This window comes from Taudactylus pleione, unplaced genomic scaffold, assembly GCF_031769625.1.
Source record: "Taudactylus pleione unplaced genomic scaffold, aTauple2 ptg000050l, whole genome shotgun sequence".
NCBI classification, from domain to species: Eukaryota; Metazoa; Chordata; class Amphibia; order Anura; family Myobatrachidae; genus Taudactylus; species Taudactylus pleione.
In genome coordinates, this window is record NW_028284452.1 from 1,113,178 (window position 1) to 1,131,529 (window position 18,352).

An 18,352-nucleotide genomic window follows, 5' to 3' on the forward strand; every position below is an offset into this window, starting at 1 on the left:
CAAGTTTAATTCTTTTCCGTTCCCCAAGAGGCAGTTATTGTAGTGTAGTGGTTATCACATTCATCTCATATGCGAAAGGTCCTCAGTTTGAAAGTGGGCAGAAACATACTTTTACTTTATGATTTTATGAGGATTCTGTTACTATGAGTCTTCCAGATTCAATACTTTTTCGTCCTCCCAGAGGTAGTTTCAGTAGTGTAGTGGTTATCACGTTCGCCTCACACGCGAAAGGTCCCCAGTTCGAAACTGGGCAGAAACATACTATTATGTTATGATTTTAAGAGTATTCTGTTACTATGGCTCTTCCAGGTGCAATATTTTTCCGTCCTCGCAGAGGCAGTTTCTGTAGTGTTGTGGTTATCACGTTTGCCTCACACGCAAAAGGTCTCCATTTCGAAACTGGGCAGAAACATACTTTTACGTTATGATTTTAAGAGTATTCTGTTACTATGGCTCTTCCAGGGTCAATACTTTCTGTCCCCACAGAGGCAGTTTCTGTAGTGTAGTGGTTATCACATTCGCCTAACACACAAAAGGTCCCCAGTTTGAAAGTGGGCAGAAACATACTTTTACTTTATGATTTTATGAGGATTCTGTTACTATGGGTCTTCCAGATTCAATACTTTTCCGTCCTCTCAGAGGTAGTTTCTGTAGTGTAGTGGTTATCACGTTCGCCTCACACGCGAAAGGTCCCCTGTTCGAAACTGGGCAGAAACATACTTTTATGTTATGATTTTAAGAGTATTCTGTTACTATGGCTCTTCCAGGTGCAATACTTTTCCGTCCTCACAGAGGCAGTTTCTGTAGTGTAGTGGTTATCACATTTGCCTAACACACAAAAGGTCCCCAGTTTGAAAGTGGGCAAAAACATACTTTAACTTTATGATTTTATTAGTATTCTGTTACTATGGCTCTTCCAGGTTCAATACTTTTCCGTCCCCACAGAGGCAGTTTCTGTAGTGTAGTGGTTATCACAATCGCATAACACGCGAAAGGTCCCCAGTTTGAAAGTGGGCAGAAACATACTTTTACTTTCAACACTTTTCCATCCCCACAGAGGCAGTCTCTGTAGTGTAGTGGTTATCACGTTTGCCTAACACGCGAAAAGTCCCCAGTTTGAAGCTGGGCAGAAACTTTTTTTTTATTTATGATTTTAGGATTTTTCTGTTACTATTAGCAGAAAAAATATTTTTGAAAGCCCATATGCAAATTGCACTTCCGAGTTTAATTCTTTTCAGTTCTCCAAGAGGCAGTTTTTGTAGTGTAGTGGTTATCATATTCATCTCATATGCGAAAGGTCCTCAGTTTGAAAGTAGGCAGAAACATACTTTTACATTATGATTTTATTAGTATTCTGTTACTATGGCTCTTCCAGGTTCAATACTTTTCCGTTGGCACAGACGCAGTTTCTGTAGTGTAGTGGTTATCACGTTAGCCTAACACTCAAAAAGTTCCCATTTGAAACTGGGCAGAAACTTTATTTTTATTTAGGATTTTTCAGTTACTATTAGCAGAAAAAATATTTTTGAAAGCCCATATGCAAATTGCACTTCCAGGTTTAATTCTTTTCCATTCCCCAAGAAGCAGTTTCTGTAGTGTAGTGGTTATCAAGTTCATCTCATATGCGAAAGATCCTCAGTTTGAAAGTGGGGGAGAAACATACTTTTACATTTTGATTTTAAGAGTATTCTGTTACTATGGCTCTTCCAGGTTCAATACTTTGCCTCTCCACAAGAGGCTGTTTCTGTAGTGTAGTGGTTATCACGTTCGCCTAACACGCGAAAGGTCCCCTGTTTGAAACTGGGCAGAAATTTATTTTTTATTCAGGATTTTTCTGTTACTATTAGTAGAAAAAATAATTTTGGAAGCCCATATGCAAATTGCACTTCCAAGTTTAATTCTTTTCCTTTCCCCAAGAGGCAGTTATTGTAGTGTAGTGGTTATCACATTCATCTCATATGCGAAAGGTCCTCAATTTGAAAGTGGGCAGAAACATACTTTTACTTTATGATTTTATGAGGATTCTGTTACTATGGGTCTTCCAGATTCAATACTTTTCCATCCTCGCAGAGCTAGTTTCTGTAGTGTAGTGGTTATCACGTTCGCCTCACACGCGAAAGGTCCCCAGTTCGAAACTGGGCAGAAACATACTTTTATGTTATGATTTTAAGAGTATTCTGTTACTATGGCTCTTCCAGGTGCAATACTTTTCCGTCCTCACAGAGGCAGTTTCTGTAGTGTAGTGGTTATCACGTTTGCCTCACACGCAAAAGGTCTCCAGTTCAAAACTGGGCAGAAACATACTTTTACGTTATGATTTTAGGAGTATTCTGTTACTATGGCTTTTCCAGGTTCAATACTTTCCATCCCCACAGAGGCAGTTTCTGTAGTTTAGTGGTTATCACATTTGCCTAACACACAAAAGGTCCCCAGTTTGAAAGTGGGCAAAAACATACTTTTACTTTATGATTTTATTAGTATTCTGTTACTATGGCTCTTCCAGGTTCAATACTTTTCCGTACCCACAGAGGCAGTTTCTGTAGTGTAGTGGTTATCACAATCGCATAACACGCGAAAGGTCCCCAGTTTGAAAGTGGGCAGAAACATACTTTTACTTTCAATACTTTTCCACCCCCACAGAGGCAGTCTCTGTAGTGTAGTGGTTATCACGTTCGCCTAACACGCGAAAGGTCCCCAGTTTGAAGCTGGGCAGAAACTTTTTATTTATTTATGATTTTAGGATTTTTCTGTTACTATTAGCAGAAAAAATATTTTTGAAAGCCCATATGCAAATTGCACTTCCAAGTTTAATTCTTTTCAGTTCTCCAAGAGGCAGTTTTTGTAGTGTAGTGGTTATCATATTCATCTCATATGCAAAAGGTCCTCAGTTTGAAAGTAGGCAGAAACATACTTTTACATTATGATTTTATTAGTATTCTGTTACTATGGCTCTTCCAGGTTCAATACTTTTCCGTTGGCACAGACGCAGTTTCTGTAGTGTAGTGGTTATCACGTTAGCCTAACACTCAAAAAGTTCCCAGTTTGATACTGGGCAGAAAATTTCTTTTTATTTAGGATTTTTCAGTTACTATTAGCAGAAAAAATATTTTTGAAAGCCCATATGCAAATTGCACTTCCAGGTTTAATTCTTTTCCATTCCCCAAGAGGCAGTTTCTGTAGTGTAGTGGTTATCAAGTTCATCTCATATGCGAAAGATCCTCAGTTTGAAAGTGGGGCAGAAACATACTTTTACATTTTGATTTTAAGAGTATTCTGTTACTATGGCTCTTCCAGGTTCAATACTTTGCCACTCCACAAGAGGCTGTTTCTGTAGTGTAGTGGTTATCACGTTCGCCTAACACGCGAAAGGTCCCCTGTTTGAAACTGGGCAGAAATTTATTTTTTATTCAGGATTTTTCTGTTATTATTAGTAGAAAAAATAATTTTGGAAGCCCATATGCAAATTGCACTTCCAAGTTTAATTCTTTTCCGTTCCCCAAGAGGCAGTTATTGTAGTGTAGTGGTTATCACATTCATCTCATATGCGAAAGGTCCTCAGTTTGAAAGTGGGCAGAAACATACTTTTACTTTATGATTTTATGAGGATTCTGTTACTATGAGTCTTCCAGATTCAATACTTTTTCGTCCTCCCAGAGGTAGTTTCAGTAGTGTAGTGGTTATCACGTTCGCCTCACACGCGAAAGGTCCCCAGTTCGAAACTGGGCAGAAACATACTATTATGTTATGATTTTAAGAGTATTCTGTTACTATGGCTCTTCCAGGTGCAATATTTTTCCGTCCTCGCAGAGGCAGTTTCTGTAGTGTTGTGGTTATCACGTTTGCCTCACACGCAAAAGGTCTCCATTTCGAAACTGGGCAGAAACATACTTTTACGTTATGATTTTAAGAGTATTCTGTTACTATGGCTCTTCCAGGTTCAATACTTTCCGTCCCCACAGAGGCAGTTTCTGTAGTGTAGTGGTTATCACATTCGCCTAACACACAAAAGGTCCCCAGTTTGAAAGTGGGCAAAAACATACTTTTACTTTATGATTTTATGAGGATTCTGTTACTATGGCTCTTCCAGGTGCAATACTTTTCCATCACCACAGAGGAAGTTTCTGTGGTGTAGTGGTTATCACATTCGCCTAACACGCGAAAGGTCCCCAGTTCGAAACTCGGCAGAAACATTTTTATTATTTATGATTTTAGGATTTTTCTGTTACTAGTAGCATAAAAAATATTTTTGAAAGCCCATATGCAAATTGCACTTCCAAGTTTAACTCTTTTCCGTTCCCCAAGAGGCAGTTTTTGTAGTGTAGTGGTTATCACATTCATCTCATATGCGAAAGGTCCTCAGTTTGAAAGTAGGCAGAAACATACTTTTACTTTATGATTTTATTAGTATTCTGTTACTATGGCTCTTCCAGGTTCAATACTTTTCTGTCCCCACAGAGGCAGTTTCTGTAGTGTAGTGGTTATCACAATCGCCTAACACGCGAAAGGTCCCCAGTTTGAAAGTGGGCAGAAACATACTTTTACTTTCAATACTTTTCCGTCCCCGCAGAGGCAGTCTCTGTAGTGTAGTGGATATCACGTTTGCCTAACACGCGAAAGGTCCCCAGTTTGAAGCTGGGCAGGAACTATTTTTTTATTTATGATTTTAGGATTTTTCTGTTACTATTACCAGAAAAAATATTTTTGAAAGCCCATATGCAAATTGCACTTCCGAGTTTAATTCTTTTCAGTTCTCCAAGACGCAGTTTTTGTAGTGTAGTGGTTATCATATTCATCTCATATGCGAAAGGTCCTCAGTTTGAAAGTAGGCAGAAACATACTTTTACATTATGATTTTATTAGTATTCTGTTACTATGGCTCTTCCAGGTTCAATACTTTTCCGTTGACACAGACGCAGTTTCTGTAGTGTAGTGGTTATCACGTTCGCCTAACACTCAAAAAGTTCCCAGTTTGAAACTGGGCAGAAAATTTCTTTTTATTTAGGATTTTTCTGTTACTATTAGCAGAAAAAATATTTTTGAAAGCCCATATGCAAATTGCACTTCCAGGTTTAATTCTTTTCCATTCCCCAAGAGGCAGTTTCTGTAGTGTAGTGGTTATCACGTTCATCTCATATGCGAAAGGTCCTCAGGTTGAAAGTGGGCAGAAACATACTTTTACTTTATGATTTTTTGAGGATTCTGTTACTATGGGGCTTCCAGGTTCAATATTTTTCCATCCTTGCAGAGGCAGTTTCTGTAGTGTAGTGGTTATCACGTTCGCCTCACACGCGAAAGGTCCCCAGTTCGAAACTGGGCAAAAACATACTTTTACGTTATGATTTTAAGAGTATTCTGTTACTATGGCTCTTCCAGGTTCAATACTTTTCCGTACCCACAGAGACAGTTTCTGTAGTGTAGTGGTTATCACATTCGCCTCAGACGCGAAAGGTCCCCCGTTTGAAAGTGGGCAGAAACATACTTTTACTTTATGATTTTATGAGGATACTGTTACTATGGGTCTTTCAGGTTCAATACTTTTCCATCCCCGCAGAGGCAGTTTCTGTAGTGTAGTGGTTATCACGTTTGCCTCACACGCAATAGGTCTCCAGTTCGAAACTGGGCTGAAACATACTTTTACGTTATGATTTTAAGAGTATTCTGTTACTATGGCTCTTCCAGGTTCAATACTTTCTGTCCCCACAGAGGCAGTTTCTGTAGTGTAGTGGTTATCACATTCGCCTCACACGCGAAAGGTCCCCAGTTCGAAACTGGGCAGAAACATACTTTTATGTTATGATTTTAAGAGTATTCTGTTACTATGGCTCTTCCAGGTGCAATACTTTTCCGTCCTCACAGAGGCAGTTTCTGTAGTGTAGTGGTTATCACGTTTGCCTCACACGCAAAAGGTCTCCAGTTCAAAACTGGGCAGAAACATACTTTTACGTTATGATTTTAAGAGAATTCTGTTACTATGTCTCTTCCATGTTCAATACTTTCCATCCCCACAGAGGCAGTTTCTGTAGTTTAGTGGTTATCACATTTGCCTAACACACAAAAGGTCCCCAGTTTGAAAGTGGGCAAAAACATACTTTTACTTTATGATTTTATTAGTATTCTGTTACTATGGCTCTTCCAGGATCAATACTTTTCCGTCCCCACAGAGGCAGTTTCTGTAGTGTAGTGGTTATCACAATCGCATAACACGCGAAAGGTCCCCAGTTTGAAAGTGGGCAGAAACATACTTTTACTTTCAACACTTTTCCATCCCCACAGAGGCAGTCTCTGTAGTGTAGTGGTTATCACGTTCGCCTAACATGCGAAAAGTCCCCAGTTTGAAGCTGGGCAGAAACTTTTTTTTTATTTATGATTTTAGGATTTTTCTGTTACTATTAGCAGAAAAAATCTTTTTGAAAGCCCATATGCAAATTGCACTTCCGAGTTTAATTCTTTTCAGTTCTCCAAGAGGCAGTTTTTGTAGTGTAGTGGTTATCATATTCATCTCATATGCGAAAGGTCCTCAGTTTGAAAGTAGGCAGAAACATACTTTTACATTATGATTTTATTAGTATTCTGTTACTATGGCTCTTCCAGGTTCAATACTTTTCCGTTGGCACAGACGCAGTTTCTGTAGTGTAGTGGTTATCACATTCGCCTCAGACGCGAAAGGTCCCCCGTTTGAAAGTGGGCAGAAACATACTTTTACTTTATGATTTTATGAGGATACTATTACTATGGGTCTTTCAGGTTCAATACTTTTCCATCCCCGCAGAGGCAGTTTCTGTAGTGTAGTGGTTATCACGTTCGCCTAACACTCAAAAAGTTCCCAGTTTGAAACTGGGCAGAAAATTTCTTTTTATTTAGGATTTTTCTGTTACTATTAGCAGAAAAAATATTTTTGAAAGCCCATATGCAAATTGCACTTCCAGGTTTAATTCTTTTCCATTCCCCAAGAGGCAGTTTCTGTAGTGTAGTGGTTATCATGTTCATCTCATATGCGAAAGATCCTCAGTTTGAAAGTGGGGCAGAAACATACTTTTACTTTATGATTTTATGAGGATTCTGTTACTATGGGTCTTCCAGATTCAATACTTTTCCGTCCTCGCAGAGGTAGTTTCTGTAGTGTAGTGGTTATCACGTTTGCCTCACACGCAATAGGTCTCCAGTTCGAAACTGGGCAGAAACATACTTTTACGTTATGATTTTAAGAGTATTCTGTTACTATGGCTCTTCCAGGTTCAATACTTTCTGTCCCCACAGAGGCAGTTTCTGTAGTGTAGTGGTTATCACATTCGCCTAACACACAAAAGGTCCCCAGTTTGAAAGTGGGCAGAAACATACTTTTACTTTATGATTTTATGAGGATTCTGTTACTATGGGTCTTCCAGATTCAATACTTTTCCGTCCTCTCAGAGGTAGTTTCTGTAGTGTAGTGGTTATCACGTTCGCCTCACACGCGAAAGGTCCCCTGTTCGAAACTGGGCAGAAACATACTTTTATGTTATGATTTTAAGAGTATTCTGTTACTATGGCTCTTCCAGGTGCAATACTTTTCCGTCCTCACAGAGGCAGTTTCTGTAGTGTAGTGGTTATCACATTTGCCTAACACACAAAAGGTCCCCAGTTTGAAAGTGGGCAAAAACATACTTTTACTTTATGATTTTATTAGTATTCTGTTACTATGGCTCTTCCAGGTTCAATACTTTTCCGTCCCCACAGAGGCAGTTTCTGTAGTGTAGTGGTTATCACAATCGCATAACACGCGAAAGGTCCCCAGTTTGAAAGTGGGCAGAAACATACTTTTACTTTCAACACTTTTCCATCCCCACAGAGGCAGTCTCTGTAGTGTAGTGGTTATCACGTTCGCCTAACACGCGAAAAGTCCCCAGTTTGAAGCTGGGCAGAAACTTTTTTTTTATTTATGATTTTAGGATTTTTCTGTTACTATTAGCAGAAAAAATATTTTTGAAAGCCCATATGCAAATTGCACTTCCGAGTTTAATTCTTTTCAGTTCTCCAAGAGGCAGTTTTTGTAGTGTAGTGGTTATCATATTCATCTCATATGCGAAAGGTCCTCAGTTTGAAAGTAGGCAGAAACATACTTTTACATTATGATTTTATTAGTATTCTGTTACTATGGCTCTTCCAGGTTCAATACTTTTCCGTTGGCACAGACGCAGTTTCTGTAGTGTAGTGGTTATCACGTTAGCCTAACACTCAAAAAGTTCCCATTTGAAACTGGGCAGAAACTTTATTTTTATTTAGGATTTTTCAGTTACTATTAGCAGAAAAAATATTTTTGAAAGCCCATATGCAAATTGCACTTCCAGGTTTAATTCTTTTCCATTCCCCAAGAAGCAGTTTCTGTAGTGTAGTGGTTATCAAGTTCATCTCATATGCGAAAGATCCTCAGTTTGAAAGTGGGGGAGAAACATACTTTTACATTTTGATTTTAAGAGTATTCTGTTACTATGGCTCTTCCAGGTTCAATACTTTGCCTCTCCACAAGAGGCTGTTTCTGTAGTGTAGTGGTTATCACGTTCGCCTAACACGCGAAAGGTCCCCTGTTTGAAACTGGGCAGAAATTTATTTTTTATTCAGGATTTTTCTGTTACTATTAGTAGAAAAAATAATTTTGGAAGCCCATATGCAAATTGCACTTCCAAGTTTAATTCTTTTCCTTTCCCCAAGAGGCAGTTATTGTAGTGTAGTGGTTATCACATTCATCTCATATGCGAAAGGTCCTCAATTTGAAAGTGGGCAGAAACATACTTTTACTTTATGATTTTATGAGGATTCTGTTACTATGGGTCTTCCAGATTCAATACTTTTCCATCCTCGCAGAGCTAGTTTCTGTAGTGTAGTGGTTATCACGTTCGCCTCACACGCAAAAGGTCTCCAGTTCAAAACTGGGCAGAAACATACTTTTACGTTATGATTTTAGGAGTATTCTGTTACTATGGCTTTTCCAGGTTCAATACTTTCCATCCCCACAGAGGCAGTTTCTGTAGTTTAGTGGTTATCACATTTGCCTAACACACAAAAGGTCCCCAGTTTGAAAGTGGGCAAAAACATACTTTTACTTTATGATTTTATTAGTATTCTGTTACTATGGCTCTTCCAGGTTCAATACTTTTCCGTACCCACAGAGGCAGTTTCTGTAGTGTAGTGGTTATCACAATCGCATAACACGCGAAAGGTCCCCAGTTTGAAAGTGGGCAGAAACATACTTTTACTTTCAATACTTTTCCACCCCCACAGAGGCAGTCTCTGTAGTGTAGTGGTTATCACGTTCGCCTAACACGCGAAAGGTCCCCAGTTTGAAGCTGGGCAGAAACTTTTTTTTTATTTATGATTTTAGGATTTTTCTGTTACTATTAGCAGAAAAAATATTTTTGAAAGCCCATATGCAAATTGCACTTCCAAGTTTAATTCTTTTCAGTTCTCCAAGAGGCAGTTTTTGTAGTGTAGTGGTTATCATATTCATCTCATATGCAAAAGGTCCTCAGTTTGAAAGTAGGCAGAAACATACTTTTACATTATGATTTTATTAGTATTCTGTTACTATGGCTCTTCCAGGTTCAATACTTTTCCGTTGGCACAGACGCAGTTTCTGTAGTGTAGTGGTTATCACGTTAGCCTAACACTCAAAAAGTTCCCAGTTTGATACTGGGCAGAAAATTTCTTTTTATTTAGGATTTTTCAGTTACTATTAGCAGAAAAAATATTTTTGAAAGCCCATATGCAAATTGCACTTCCAGGTTTAATTCTTTTCCATTCCCCAAGAGGCAGTTTCTGTAGTGTAGTGGTTATCAAGTTCATCTCATATGCGAAAGATCCTCAGTTTGAAAGTGGGGCAGAAACATACTTTTACATTTTGATTTTAAGAGTATTCTGTTACTATGGCTCTTCCAGGTTCAATACTTTGCCACTCCACAAGAGGCTGTTTCTGTAGTGTAGTGGTTATCACGTTCGCCTAACACGCGAAAGGTCCCCTGTTTGAAACTGGGCAGAAATTTATTTTTTATTCAGGATTTTTCTGTTATTATTAGTAGAAAAAATAATTTTGGAAGCCCATATGCAAATTGCACTTCCAAGTTTAATTCTTTTCCGTTCCCCAAGAGGCAGTTATTGTAGTGTAGTGGTTATCACATTCATCTCATATGCGAAAGGTCCTCAGTTTGAAAGTGGGCAGAAACATACTTTTACTTTATGATTTTATGAGGATTCTGTTACTATGAGTCTTCCAGATTCAATACTTTTTCGTCCTCCCAGAGGTAGTTTCAGTAGTGTAGTGGTTATCACGTTCGCCTCACACGCGAAAGGTCCCCAGTTCGAAACTGGGCAGAAACATACTATTATGTTATGATTTTAAGAGTATTCTGTTACTATGGCTCTTCCAGGTGCAATATTTTTCCGTCCTCGCAGAGGCAGTTTCTGTAGTGTTGTGGTTATCACGTTTGCCTCACACGCAAAAGGTCTCCATTTCGAAACTGGGCAGAAACATACTTTTACGTTATGATTTTAAGAGTATTCTGTTACTATGGCTCTTCCAGGTTCAATACTTTCCGTCCCCACAGAGGCAGTTTCTGTAGTGTAGTGGTTATCACATTCGCCTAACACACAAAAGGTCCCCAGTTTGAAAGTGGGCAAAAACATACTTTTACTTTATGATTTTATGAGGATTCTGTTACTATGGCTCTTCCAGGTGCAATACTTTTCCATCACCACAGAGGAAGTTTCTGTGGTGTAGTGGTTATCACATTCGCCTAACACGCGAAAGGTCCCCAGTTCGAAACTCGGCAGAAACATTTTTATTATTTATGATTTTAGGATTTTTCTGTTACTAGTAGCATAAAAAATATTTTTGAAAGCCCATATGCAAATTGCACTTCCAAGTTTAACTCTTTTCCGTTCCCCAAGAGGCAGTTTTTGTAGTGTAGTGGTTATCACATTCATCTCATATGCGAAAGGTCCTCAGTTTGAAAGTAGGCAGAAACATACTTTTACTTTATGATTTTATTAGTATTCTGTTACTATGGCTCTTCCAGGTTCAATACTTTTCTGTCCCCACAGAGGCAGTTTCTGTAGTGTAGTGGTTATCACAATCGCCTAACACGCGAAAGGTCCCCAGTTTGAAAGTGGGCAGAAACATACTTTTACTTTCAATACTTTTCCGTTCCCGCAGAGGCAGTCTCTGTAGTGTAGTGGATATCACGTTTGCCTAACACGCGAAAGGTCCCCAGTTTGAAGCTGGGCAGAAACTATTTTTTTATTTATGATTTTAGGATTTTTCTGTTACTATTACCAGAAAAAATATTTTTGAAAGCCCATATGCAAATTGCACTTCCGAGTTTAATTCTTTTCAGTTCTCCAAGACGCAGTTTTTGTAGTGTAGTGGTTATCATATTCATCTCATATGCGAAAGGTCCTCAGTTTGAAAGTAGGCAGAAACATACTTTTACATTATGATTTTATTAGTATTCTGTTACTATGGCTCTTCCAGGTTCAATACTTTTCCGTTGACACAGACGCAGTTTCTGTAGTGTAGTGGTTATCACGTTCGCCTAACACTCAAAAAGTTCCCAGTTTGAAACTGGGCAGAAAATTTCTTTTTATTTAGGATTTTTCTGTTACTATTAGCAGAAAAAATATTTTTGAAAGCCCATATGCAAATTGCACTTCCAGGTTTAATTCTTTTCCATTCCCCAAGAGGCAGTTTCTGTAGTGTAGTGGTTATCACGTTCATCTCATATGCGAAAGGTCCTCAGGTTGAAAGTGGGCAGAAACATACTTTTACTTTATGATTTTTTGAGGATTCTGTTACTATGGGTCTTCCAGGTTCAATATTTTTCCATCCTTGCAGAGGCAGTTTCTGTAGTGTAGTGGTTATCACGTTCGCCTCACACGCGAAAGGTCCCCAGTTCGAAACTGGGCAAAAACATACTTTTACGTTATGATTTTAAGAGTATTCTGTTACTATGGCTCTTCCAGGTTCAATACTTTTCCGTACCCACAGAGACAGTTTCTGTAGTGTAGTGGTTATCACATTCGCCTCAGACGCGAAAGGTCCCCCGTTTGAAAGTGGGCAGAAACATACTTTTACTTTATGATTTTATGAGGATACTGTTACTATGGGTCTTTCAGGTTCAATACTTTTCCATCCCCGCAGAGGCAGTTTCTGTAGTGTAGTGGTTATCACGTTTGCCTCACACGCAATAGGTCTCCAGTTCGAAACTGGGCTGAAACATACTTTTACGTTATGATTTTAAGAGTATTCTGTTACTATGGCTCTTCCAGGTTCAATACTTTCTGTCCCCACAGAGGCAGTTTCTGTAGTGTAGTGGTTATCACATTCGCCTCACACGCGAAAGGTCCCCAGTTCGAAACTGGGCAGAAACATACTTTTATGTTATGATTTTAAGAGTATTCTGTTACTATGGCTCTTCCAGGTGCAATACTTTTCCGTCCTCACAGAGGCAGTTTCTGTAGTGTAGTGGTTATCACGTTTGCCTCACACGCAAAAGGTCTCCAGTTCAAAACTGGGCAGAAACATACTTTTACGTTATGATTTTAAGAGAATTCTGTTACTATGTCTCTTCCATGTTCAATACTTTCCATCCCCACAGAGGCAGTTTCTGTAGTTTAGTGGTTATCACATTTGCCTAACACACAAAAGGTCCCCAGTTTGAAAGTGGGCAAAAACATACTTTTACTTTATGATTTTATTAGTATTCTGTTACTATGGCTCTTCCAGGATCAATACTTTTCCGTCCCCACAGAGGCAGTTTCTGTAGTGTAGTGGTTATCACAATCGCATAACACGCGAAAGGTCCCCAGTTTGAAAGTGGGCAGAAACATACTTTTACTTTCAACACTTTTCCATCCCCACAGAGGCAGTCTCTGTAGTGTAGTGGTTATCACGTTCGCCTAACACGCGAAAAGTCCCCAGTTTGAAGCTGGGCAGAAACTTTTTTTTTATTTATGATTTTAGGATTTTTCTGTTACTATTAGCAGAAAAAATATTTTTGAAAGCCCATATGCAAATTGCACTTCCGAGTTTAATTCTTTTCAGTTCTCCAAGAGGCAGTTTTTGTAGTGTAGTGGTTATCATATTCATCTCATATGCGAAAGGTCCTCAGTTTGAAAGTAGGCAGAAACATACTTTTACATTATGATTTTATTAGTATTCTGTTACTATGGCTCTTCCAGGTTCAATACTTTTCCGTTGGCACAGACGCAGTTTCTGTAGTGTAGTGGTTATCACGTTAGCCTAACACTCAAAAAGTTCCCATTTGAAACTGGGCAGAAAATTTCTTTTTATTTAGGATTTTTCAGTTACTATTAGCAGAAAAAATATTTTTGAAAGCCCATATGCAAATTGCACTTCCAGGTTTAATTCTTTTCCATTCCCCAAGAAGCAGTTTCTGTAGTGTAGTGGTTATCAAGTTCATCTCATATGCGAAAGATCCTCAGTTTGAAAGTGGGGGAGAAACATACTTTTACATTTTGATTTTAAGAGTATTCTGTTACTATGGCTCTTCCAGGTTCAATACTTTGCCTCTCCACAAGAGGCTGTTTCTGTAGTGTAGTGGTTATCACGTTCGCCTCACACGCGAAAGGTCCCCTGTTTGAAACTGGGCAGAAATTTATTTTTTATTCAGGATTTTTCTGTTACTATTAGTAGAAAAAATAATTTTGGAAGCCCATATGCAAATTGCACTTCCAAGTTTAATTCTTTTCCGTTCCCCAAGAGGCAGTTATTGTAGTGTAGTGGTTATCACATTCATCTCATATGCGAAAGGTCCTCAATTTGAAAGTGGGCAGAAACATACTTTTACTTTATGATTTTATGAGGATTCTGTTACTATGGGTCTTCCAGATTCAATTTTTTTCCGTCCTCGCAGAGCTAGTTTCTGTAGTGTAGTGGATATCACGTTTGCCTCACACGCGAAAGGTCCCCAGTTCGAAACTGGGCAGAATCATGCTTTCATGTTATGATTTTAAGAGTATTCTGTTACTATGGCTCTTCCAGGTGCAATACTTTTCCGTCCTCACAGAGGCAGTTTCTGTAGTGTAGTGGTTATCACGTTTGCCTCACACGCAAAAGGTCTCCAGTTCAAAACTGGGCAGAAACATACTTTTACGTTATGATTTTAAGAGTATTCTGTTACTATGGCTCTTCCAGGTTCAATACTTTCCATCCCCACAGAGGCAGTTTCTGTAGTGTAGCGGTTATCACAATCGCATAACACGCGAAAGGTCCCCAGTTTGAAAGTGGGCAGAAACATACTTTTACTTTCAATACTTTTCCATCCCCACAGAGGCAGTCTCTGTAGTGTAGTGGTTATCACGTTCGCCTAACACGCGAAAGGTCCCCAGTTTGAAGCTGGGCAGAAACTTTTTATTTATTTATGATTTTAGGATTTTTCTGTTACTATTAGCAGAAAAAATATTTTTGAAAGCCCATATGCAAATTGCACTTCCGAGTTTAATTCTTTTCAGTTCTCCAAGAGGCAGTTTTTGTAGTGTAGTGGTTATCATATTCATCTCATATACGAAAGGTCCTCAGTTTGAAAGTAGGCAGAAACATACTTTTACATTATGATTTTATTAGTATTCTGTTACTATGGCTCTTCCAGGTTCAATACTTTTCCGTTGGCACAGACGCAGTTTCTGTAGTGTAGTGGTTATCACGTTAGCCTAACACTCAAAAAGTTCCCAGTTTGAAACTGGGCAGAAAATTTCTTTTTATTTAGGATTTTTCAGTTACTATTAGCAGAAAAAATATTTTTGAAAGCCCATATGCAAATTGCACTTCCAGGTTTAATTCTTTTCCATTCCCCAAGAGGCAGTTTCTGTAGTGTAGTGGTTATCAAGTTCATCTCATATGCGAAAGATCCTCAGTTTAAAAGTGGGGCAGAAACATACTTTTACATTTTGATATTAAGAGTATTCTGTTACTATGGCTCTTCCAGGTTCAATACTTTGCCACTCCACAAGAGGCTGTTTCTGTAGTGTAGTGGTTATCACGTTCGCCTAACACGCGAAATGTCCCCTGTTTGAAACTGGGCAGAAATTTAGTTTTTATTCAGGATTTTTCTGTTACTATTAGTAGAAAAAATAATTTTGGAAGCCCATATGCAAATTGCACTTCCAAGTTTAATTCTTTTCCGTTCCCCAAGAGGCAGTTATTGTAGTGTAGTGGTTATCACATTCATCTCATATGCGAAAGGTCCTCAGTTTGAAAGTGGGCAGAAACATACTTTTACTTTATGATTTTATGAGGATTCTGTTACTATGAGTCTTCCAGATTCAATACTTTTTCGTCCTCCCAGAGGTAGTTTCAGTAGTGTAGTGGTTATCACGTTCGCGTCACACGCGAAAGGTCCCCAGTTCGAAACTGGGCAGAAACATACTATTATGTTATGATTTTAAGAGTATTCTGTTACTATGGCTCTTCCAGGTGCAATATTTTTCCGTCCTCGCAGAGGCAGTTTCTGTAGTGTAGTGGTTATCACGTTTGCCTCACATGCAAAAGGTCTCCAGTTCGAAACTGGGCAGAAACATACTTTTACGTTATGATTTTAAGAGTATTCTGTTACTATGGCTCTTCCAGGTTCAATACTTTCCATCCCCACAGAGGCAGTTTCTGTAGTGTAGTGGTTATCACATTCGCCTAACACACAAAAGGTCCCCAGTTTGAAAGTGGGCAAAAACATACTTTTACTTTATGATTTTATGAGGATTCTGTTACTATGGCTCTTCCAGGTGCAATACTTTTCCGTCCCCACAGAGGAAGTTTCTGTGGTGTAGTGGTTATCGCATTCGCCTAACACGCGAAATTTCCCCAGTTCGAAACTGGGCAGAAACATTTTTATTATTTATGATTTTAGGATTTTTCTGTTACTAGTAGCATAAAAATTATTTTTGAAAGCCCATATGCAAATTGCACTTCCAAGTTTAACTCTTTTCCGTTCCCCAAGAGGCAGTTTTTGTAGTGTAGTGGTTATCACATTCATCTCATATGCGAAAGGTCCTCAGTTTGAAAGTAGGCAGAAACATACTTTTACTTTATGATTTTATTAGTATTCTGTTACTATGGCTCTTCCAGGTTCAATACTTTTCCATCCCCACAGAGGCAGTTTCTGTAGTGTAGTGGTTATCACAATCGCCTAACACGCGAAAGGTCCCCAGTTTGAAAGTGGGCAGAAACATACTTTTACTTTCAATACTTTTCCGTCCCCGCAGAGGCAGTCTCTGTAGTGTAGTGGATGTCACGTTTGCCTAACACGCGAAAGGTCCCCAGTTTGAAGCTGGGCAGAAACTATTTTTTTATTCATGATTTTAGGATTTTTCTGTTACTATTACCAGAAAAAATATTTTTGAAAGCCCATATGCAAATTGCACTTCCGAGTTTAATTCTTTTCAGTTCTCCAAGACGCAGTTTTTGTAGTGTAGTGGTTATCATATTCATCTCATATGCGAAAGGTCCTCAGTTTGAAAGTAGGCAGAAACATACTTTTACATTATGATTTTATTAGTATTCTGTTACTATGGCTCTTCCAGGTTCAATACTTTTCCGTTGACACAGACGCAGTTTCTGTAGTGTAGTGGTTATCACGTTCGCCTAACACTCAAAAAGTTCCCAGTTTGAAACTGGGCAGAAAATTTCTTTTTATTTAGGATTTTTCTGTTACTCTTAGTAGAAAAAATAATTTTGGAAGCCCATATGCAAATTGCACTTCCAAGTTTAATTCTTTTCCGTTCCCCAAGAGGCAGTTATTGTTGTGTAGTGGTTATCACATTCATCTCATATGCGAAAGGTCCTCAGTTTGAAAGTAGGCAGAAACATACTTTTACTTCATGATTTTATGAGGATTCTGTTACTGTGGGTCTTCCAGGTTCAATACTTTTCCATCCTCGCAGAAGTAGTTTCTGTAGTGTAGTGGTTATCACGTTCGCCTCACACGCGAAAGGATCCCTGTTCGAAACTGTGCAGAAACATACTTTTACGTTATGATTTTTATTCTGTTACTATGGCTCTTCCAGGTGCAATACTTTTCCGTTTTTGCAGAGGCAGTTTCTGTAGTGTAGTGGTTATCATGTTCGCCTCACACGCGAAAGGTCCCCAGTTCGAAACTGGGCAGAAACATACTTTTACGTTATGATTTTAAGAGTATTCTGTTACTATGGCTCTTCCAGGTTCAATACTTTTCCGTCCCCACAGAGGCAGTTTCTGTAGTGTAGTGGTTATCACATTCGCCTAACACGCGAAAGGTCCCCAGTTTGAAAGTGGGCAAAAACATACTTTTACTTTATGATTTTAAGAGTATTCTGTTACTATGGCTCTTCCAGGTGCAATACTTTTCCATCCTCGCAGAGGCAGTTCTGTAGTGTAGTGGTTATCACATTCGCCTAACACACAAAAGGTCCCCAGTTTGAAAGTGGGCAGAAACATACTTTTACTTTATGATTTTATGAGGATTCTGTTACTATGGCTCTTCCAGGTGCAATACTTTTCTGTCCTCGCAGAGGCAGTTTCTGTAGTGTAGTGGTTATCACATTTGCCTAACACACAAAAGTTCCCCAGTTTGAAAGTGGGCAAAAACATACTTTTACTTTATGATTTTATGAGGATTCTGTTACTATGGGTCTTCCAGGTTCAATACTTTTCCATCTCCAAAGATGCAGTTTCTGTAGTGTAGTGGTTATCACATTCGCCTAACACGCGAAAGGTCCCCAGTTCGAAACTGGGCAGAAACATTTTTATTATTAATGATTTTAGGATTTTTCTGTTACTAGTAGCAGAAAAAATATTTTTGAAAGCCCATATGCAAATTGCACTTCCAAGTTTAACTCTTTTCCGTTCCCCAAGAGGCAGTTTTTGTAGTGTAGTGGTTATCACATTCATCTCATATGCGAAAGGTCCTCAGTTTGAAAGTAGGCAGAAACATACTTTTACTTTATGATTTTATTAGTATTCTGTTACTATGGGTCTTCCAGGTTCAATACTTTTCCATCCCCACAGAGGCAGTTTCTGTATTGTAGTGGTTATCACAATCGCATAACACTCAAAAAATTCCCAGTTTGAAACTGGGCAGAAAATTTCTTTTTATTTAGGATTTTTCAGTTACTATTAGCAGAAAAAATATTTTTGAATGCCCATATGCAAATTTCACTTCCAGGTTTAATTCTTTTCCATTCCCCAAGAGGCAGTTTCTGTAGTGTAGTGGTTATCACATTCATCTCATATGCGAAAGGTCCTCAGTTTGAAAGTAGGCAGAAACATACTTTTACTTCATGATTTTATGAGGATTCTGTTACTGTGGGTCTTCCAGGTTCAATACTTTTC

General features: G+C 38.7%; 23 non-coding genes across 23 annotated transcripts; all 23 read left to right on the top strand.

The window, feature by feature from the left end:
• The first annotated feature begins 186 nt into the window (after nucleotides 1–186).
• TRNAV-CAC (transfer RNA valine (anticodon CAC)) lies at nucleotides 187–259 on the top strand. The gene has a single exon. It is a non-coding gene; the product is annotated as a tRNA-Val (tRNA).
• A 385-nt stretch (nucleotides 260–644) lies between these two features.
• TRNAV-CAC (transfer RNA valine (anticodon CAC)) lies at nucleotides 645–717 on the top strand. Its single transcript has one exon. It is a non-coding gene; the product is annotated as a tRNA-Val (tRNA).
• A 1,358-nt stretch (nucleotides 718–2,075) lies between these two features.
• TRNAV-CAC (transfer RNA valine (anticodon CAC)) lies at nucleotides 2,076–2,148 on the top strand. The gene has a single exon. It is a non-coding gene; the product is annotated as a tRNA-Val (tRNA).
• Nucleotides 2,149–2,228: 80 nt separating this feature from the next.
• TRNAV-CAC (transfer RNA valine (anticodon CAC)) lies at nucleotides 2,229–2,301 on the top strand. The gene has a single exon. It is a non-coding gene; the product is annotated as a tRNA-Val (tRNA).
• Nucleotides 2,302–2,645: 344 nt separating this feature from the next.
• TRNAV-AAC (transfer RNA valine (anticodon AAC)) lies at nucleotides 2,646–2,718 on the top strand. The gene has a single exon. It is a non-coding gene; the product is annotated as a tRNA-Val (tRNA).
• Nucleotides 2,719–3,659: 941 nt separating this feature from the next.
• On the top strand, nucleotides 3,660–3,732 carry TRNAV-CAC (transfer RNA valine (anticodon CAC)). The gene has a single exon. It is a non-coding gene; the product is annotated as a tRNA-Val (tRNA).
• A 385-nt stretch (nucleotides 3,733–4,117) lies between these two features.
• On the top strand, nucleotides 4,118–4,190 carry TRNAV-AAC (transfer RNA valine (anticodon AAC)). Its single transcript has one exon. It is a non-coding gene; the product is annotated as a tRNA-Val (tRNA).
• A 1,060-nt stretch (nucleotides 4,191–5,250) lies between these two features.
• Nucleotides 5,251–5,323, top strand: TRNAV-CAC (transfer RNA valine (anticodon CAC)). Its single transcript has one exon. It is a non-coding gene; the product is annotated as a tRNA-Val (tRNA).
• A 385-nt stretch (nucleotides 5,324–5,708) lies between these two features.
• On the top strand, nucleotides 5,709–5,781 carry TRNAV-CAC (transfer RNA valine (anticodon CAC)). Its single transcript has one exon. It is a non-coding gene; the product is annotated as a tRNA-Val (tRNA).
• Nucleotides 5,782–5,861: 80 nt separating this feature from the next.
• On the top strand, nucleotides 5,862–5,934 carry TRNAV-CAC (transfer RNA valine (anticodon CAC)). The gene has a single exon. It is a non-coding gene; the product is annotated as a tRNA-Val (tRNA).
• A 1,481-nt stretch (nucleotides 5,935–7,415) lies between these two features.
• On the top strand, nucleotides 7,416–7,488 carry TRNAV-CAC (transfer RNA valine (anticodon CAC)). The gene has a single exon. It is a non-coding gene; the product is annotated as a tRNA-Val (tRNA).
• Nucleotides 7,489–9,263: 1,775 nt separating this feature from the next.
• On the top strand, nucleotides 9,264–9,336 carry TRNAV-AAC (transfer RNA valine (anticodon AAC)). Its single transcript has one exon. It is a non-coding gene; the product is annotated as a tRNA-Val (tRNA).
• A 941-nt stretch (nucleotides 9,337–10,277) lies between these two features.
• Nucleotides 10,278–10,350, top strand: TRNAV-CAC (transfer RNA valine (anticodon CAC)). The gene has a single exon. It is a non-coding gene; the product is annotated as a tRNA-Val (tRNA).
• Nucleotides 10,351–10,735: 385 nt separating this feature from the next.
• TRNAV-AAC (transfer RNA valine (anticodon AAC)) lies at nucleotides 10,736–10,808 on the top strand. The gene has a single exon. It is a non-coding gene; the product is annotated as a tRNA-Val (tRNA).
• Nucleotides 10,809–11,868: 1,060 nt separating this feature from the next.
• Nucleotides 11,869–11,941, top strand: TRNAV-CAC (transfer RNA valine (anticodon CAC)). Its single transcript has one exon. It is a non-coding gene; the product is annotated as a tRNA-Val (tRNA).
• Nucleotides 11,942–12,326: 385 nt separating this feature from the next.
• Nucleotides 12,327–12,399, top strand: TRNAV-CAC (transfer RNA valine (anticodon CAC)). The gene has a single exon. It is a non-coding gene; the product is annotated as a tRNA-Val (tRNA).
• An 80-nt stretch (nucleotides 12,400–12,479) lies between these two features.
• Nucleotides 12,480–12,552, top strand: TRNAV-CAC (transfer RNA valine (anticodon CAC)). The gene has a single exon. It is a non-coding gene; the product is annotated as a tRNA-Val (tRNA).
• A 1,510-nt stretch (nucleotides 12,553–14,062) lies between these two features.
• On the top strand, nucleotides 14,063–14,135 carry TRNAV-CAC (transfer RNA valine (anticodon CAC)). The gene has a single exon. It is a non-coding gene; the product is annotated as a tRNA-Val (tRNA).
• A 191-nt stretch (nucleotides 14,136–14,326) lies between these two features.
• On the top strand, nucleotides 14,327–14,399 carry TRNAV-AAC (transfer RNA valine (anticodon AAC)). Its single transcript has one exon. It is a non-coding gene; the product is annotated as a tRNA-Val (tRNA).
• Nucleotides 14,400–15,493: 1,094 nt separating this feature from the next.
• TRNAV-CAC (transfer RNA valine (anticodon CAC)) lies at nucleotides 15,494–15,566 on the top strand. Its single transcript has one exon. It is a non-coding gene; the product is annotated as a tRNA-Val (tRNA).
• Nucleotides 15,567–15,798: 232 nt separating this feature from the next.
• Nucleotides 15,799–15,871, top strand: TRNAV-AAC (transfer RNA valine (anticodon AAC)). The gene has a single exon. It is a non-coding gene; the product is annotated as a tRNA-Val (tRNA).
• A 1,208-nt stretch (nucleotides 15,872–17,079) lies between these two features.
• TRNAV-CAC (transfer RNA valine (anticodon CAC)) lies at nucleotides 17,080–17,152 on the top strand. Its single transcript has one exon. It is a non-coding gene; the product is annotated as a tRNA-Val (tRNA).
• A 538-nt stretch (nucleotides 17,153–17,690) lies between these two features.
• Nucleotides 17,691–17,763, top strand: TRNAV-AAC (transfer RNA valine (anticodon AAC)). The gene has a single exon. It is a non-coding gene; the product is annotated as a tRNA-Val (tRNA).
• The last annotated feature ends 589 nt before the right edge of the window (nucleotides 17,764–18,352 follow it).